The following is a 5,105-nucleotide window of genomic DNA, read 5'->3' as shown; positions in this document are numbered from 1 at the left end:
ATATAAATTTTGATTACTTGAGAGAGATATTGTGAGACATAGTAGATTGTGGACTTAAGAAAGCCATGTCATGTGTAATTAGCCAATCAAACAATCAAAGAGATCTATAATTATCACATGACAAGGCTAGGTCACAAAGACCAAGATTCAAATAGTTTTTCAAATTCACACCACTTACACATGCTAGTTATAGGTTTTGAAAAAACATCTCTCCTATGTCACACAAATGCACATTCTAACATATAAAGGGCCTTAGATGCACTTACAATGCATGTGTGTAAGAACATACCTTTGCCTTGAGCCCACAAGAATACCACTAAGAAGATACATAGCATGATAATCTTTATGTTGACCTTAATTGCCAAATAATCATGCTAGATACGAAATCAATTTTTCATCCAAAAGACTACAAAAAATGCTAGATAAATTTGTTAGTCCACAAGGTGCAAAATAGAAACTAAGCTCCCCCTAAATAAGTGCTTTAAGTAATTTAAATGACTTTCAACTAGCACTTTATTCTATTAAGAATTTGAGAGTCAATTTTCTATTTTAAACCGCAACCAAATAATTTGCCATGCTTAAACTTGAGTTCAAGAGATGCTCACAATTCACTTAGATTTGGTAAATCACAAGCTTCTGAGTAAATTAATGATATATGAAAATATATGGATTAAAGACTCAGTTGCAATCCAATTAGTGTTCTGGTTCCTGCAATACTGAACACGTCCGGTAGGTATACCGGGCATGTCCGGAATACGCAGAATAGAAACACTTTCTTTCTGTCCCTGGCCATACCGGACACATCCGATAGTAATACTAGATACGTCCGATAGGTGTAGGACAGAAATAATTAATTCACTGCTTGTGATTCTTCGTTTAACTCTATTATTTATTGTATACCTGCATCTCAACAAATGAATTGCTCTACTAGAGAGCTATTAAAAACATCATATGGCAAACATGGTAATTATCAAGTAAAACTAATTAGCCACTTTCATTTTTTCACAAAAATACCTATTTGTGAGTCATTGAGCACAAAATAAACAAACTGGCTATCCTATAACGGTTTAAGTACTTGTTACCAATGGTGAAGATGAAGTAAATGATATATTCATTAAATTATCTTTGGGTCAACCATATAGGAGATTATGATGAGAATTAATTGATAGATTGAGTGAATATTTTTAATTTACTTGCTCAACCACCCTGAAGCCTTCATCTCATCACTAAGTACCTACATTATTAACCTAAGCACACTTTGGTACCCAACTCTTATTGGGTCCTTTTGAGTTAGTCAACAAGTGCTTAGGCACCCAAATGGCTTTAGCACTAGTTTGTGGTGAACATATCACCTTGCTAGTGCTAACTCCATTTGTGGTCTTTCTAAGCATATCATTATAAACAAATGTGTTTGGCTTAGGTGTGTTACTATTTGGGCATTCATAGCTTAAATGCCCCTTTCTTCTACAAGCATAGCATATGCGACCTTTGTTTGCTCTATGCCTGGTTTGCTTGTATGGACATCTATCAACCTTGTGGCCCATCTCATTGCATCCATAGCATCTTCTTGTTGCAACTTGGGCTTTCTTTCTTGCCTCTTTGTACATTGGGCATTTCTTGGTAGGATGCCCCAATTTCTTGCTCATGAGACAAGTGCTTTGTCCATCACTTTTCTTTTGGTTGGCCAACTTGTTTGAGGCCTTTTGTTCGGCCACTTCACACTTGTCGGCCTAACTCTTATGTGGACACATGGCCCACTCATGTCCATATAATCCACAACCATAACATAACCTTTTTCCATGTTTCTTGCTCTTGGTTGTGTTGGCCTTGCTTGAAATGTGATTCTTTTGTTGGGTTTTGGAGGAAGCAAGGTTTGAACCCTTCTCAAGCTTCTTTACCATGTTATCACGGTTATCTTGAGAAGGTTGTGCTTTCTCCTTACCCTTCAACCAAATCACATCTTTCTTTAATCTTTCCACCTCTTCTTTGAGCTCTATGTTTTCTATGAGATTTAGCTCAATCGAAGATTGGCTTGCTTAAGGAGCACATTCATTAGTACAAGAAATATTTAATTGAGATGGTGTACTAGTGAGTGAATGTGTGAGAGGTTGAGAAAATTTTACTGATGTGATCACAACCTCATGAGCCACCTCAAGCATGATGCTTAATTCTACTACTTCATCATGAGAGCACTTTAGATGAACATAGTTTGCTTGTAGCACTTTATACTTGCTTGATAGTTCATCTAGCCTTGCCTTGAGCTCTAAGTTTTCTTTCTCTAGTTGTGAAACACTAGAAGATGAGTTAGTAACTAAAGCATGCTCAATTGATAATTTTTCATACCTTTCACTTAGAGCCTTTAGTTCTTCCATCTTGGAGATGAGAAACAATTCTTGCTTTTGAAGTGATTGTTCTTGCTTCTTAATCTCTTCTTCAAGCTCATCATTCTTTTCAACTATCTTCATGATGATGAACTTGTCTTTGCGGTTGAGATGATCAAGGTTGTAGTTGTCTTCAACTTCAACATCACTCTCATCTTGATCATCTACTTGTGCTTTCTCCTTTTCTTGATCTTTCTTGTTACTCTTCTTCTTGCTTTTCTTGGCCATGAGACACAAGTGATGAGTATCATGAGATACTAAGGTTGACTCATTACTTGGTCGCCACTGGGCTTGAGTATCGTTGCAAATAGCTGCTTGCTGCTCTGCTGCCTCGGCCATACCAGACACATCCGGTATGTGCAGACAGACAATAGGTCATGCGTTGCTTGCACTTCTTGCTCTGGCTCGGTGCTCTTGAGGTCTTGTGAGGTTTCTTCGCTACATGAAGACATTGACTCGATCTCAAGTGCATCATCACATTTGGATTTTCCATATAAATCAAAAAGTCTAGTCCAAATGAGATGAGCACTCTCCAGAGGTGGTTGTCCATTGAAGATTGCCTCATCTTGAACCTCTGCACTCAATGTACTCAACATGACATTAATAGCTTGAGTATTGAGTTGCACGCATATCTCTTGCTCTTTTGACAAATTTTTGTAGTTGCTCCAATTAACTATAGGAAGAGGTATGCTTGCATCTATAATATGCTCCACAAGAGGACTAATATCCCTCAAAGCATTGAGTACATGAATTGACCAAGGTAGAAAGTTTGAACCATCATTTTGGAGAAGCACCGGCTCCAACTCGATATGCGTCGACATCCTTTTCTCATGGCGGTGAAGCTTTAGGTGAGAACCTCACTCTGATACCAATTGAAAGGACCTAGGATGCCGCCTAGAGGAGGGTGAATAGGCGTTTTTGAAAATTAACACCTTTAAATGCGGAAACAAATATGGAAACTCCAAATTAAGAGTAATACCACCCCTCACAAGTTAGCCACAGATTAAACAAGATATAAGGAATATATCTAGAAGTTACAACCCTGCAACATAAAGTTAGAACAGAGAATAAATATTTTTAGCACAGGTAGGAAATACTGGACATGTCTGGTATACACGATTTCTGCAGAGCAGCCCCAAACTTGCTCCTTTCAATTTCTATCTTCAAGCCACATTGTAGGTACCTACTAGAGATGACAATATATATAGAGAACCTGTACAAGAGCTGGAGCAACACAAATATCAAATGAAATGTGAATTGAGACACGATATTTGTTTTACCAAAGTTTGGACTCGTTCGAGTCCTACTCTCCATTGAGGGGGCTACGGGTGACCCAGCAAAGGTCAACCCTAGAGGGTACCACGAAGGTCACTCTAGCCAGAGTCTTTTCCAACTCCTTTTCCTCCTTCCACTAGTTGATTCTGAGGTGGCGGAATCGACCATTACAAACTTTCTGAGGCACACCACAATCTCTTAGGTGCTCTCTGGCGACGCCTAACCATCTAGGACCGAAGAGTCCAAGAGTAACAAATGCAAATCACAAAATAGACAATATGCACAAGTGCTCAAGTGGTGGCCTTCTCTCTTTTTCAAATTCTCTCTTAACCCACAAATGGATTTTGCGATTTGGATCACACACTCACTAAGAGAGGGTTTGGGAGAGTTGGCAAGGCTCAAAAACGTGTATGTGTATCAACAGAATCAGCAGCCTCCAAAGGTGGAGGCTTGGGGGGTATTTATAGCCCCCTTGGAAAAACTAGCCGTTTTATAGCCGTTGCCATACCGGACACATCCGGTATGACTTATATTGCGCCAACGGTAATAGAGTTACAGTGATGTTGTGAGGCATCGGAACTCCCGATGAATGTCGGAACTTCCGACCGTCGGAACTCCCGACTCACGTCGGAACTCTCGACCCTCAGCACATCTGAAAACTATGGTAACTGAGTTAAAGTATGTGAGGTATCAGAAATCTCAACTTGTTGGTGTTTTGGTCCGGTGGGTCCTCAACTGACTAGTAATGTACTATGTGCCCCTAATCCCGGATAGTGATGCAAAGAGACACAAGGTTTATACTGGTTCAGGCAATAGGTGCCCTACGTTCAGTCTGAGAGAGCGATCTTGTATTCCTTGCACCGAGGTGCTTGTAGTAGGGGCTTACAAGCTAAGCGAGAGAGGGAGCTAGTCCCAGGTCTATGCGTAGAGTGGCATGGGTTGCTTGAGATGTTGATCTCTTGCAGTGAGGGAGCATGTGTGTTATAGAGCGTTGTGCGTTGCTTGCACGTGTGAGTCTGATCTCCCCCCTAGAACCGGCCCTGGTCACTCCCTTTTATAGTCGAAGGGAGGCACAACGGCGGTACATGTATTTGCTACGTGGCCTTTTGTGGGCAGAGGTGGTATGTCCGAGCCCTACAACTCGTCACTATGGTGGCATGGTCGGTGGAGCGGTCTTGTCCTCGGTGCACTGGAGCGATGCGACGGTCACGCCTAATCCTATGTGACGTGGGAGCTCTTGTGGTGGCATGCACGCCTTCTTCTGTTGGAGGCATGCTGGTCACTGTATGTTTGACCGGCGCGGAGAGCTGAGGCTAGGTAGATGCGACGGCGCGGGTGCGCTGATTCCGAGGCTATAGGAGCTTGGCCCTGTGCATGACATGGGAGCTCCTACAGCTTGACGCAGGGCATGGCGCATACTACGGACGACGTGCCAGTCCCACAGTGCTA

This window comes from Miscanthus floridulus, chromosome 8 (genome assembly GCF_019320115.1).
Source record: "Miscanthus floridulus cultivar M001 chromosome 8, ASM1932011v1, whole genome shotgun sequence".
NCBI classification, from domain to species: domain Eukaryota; kingdom Viridiplantae; phylum Streptophyta; class Magnoliopsida; order Poales; family Poaceae; genus Miscanthus; species Miscanthus floridulus.
Note: the sequence above shows the minus strand (reverse complement) of the source record.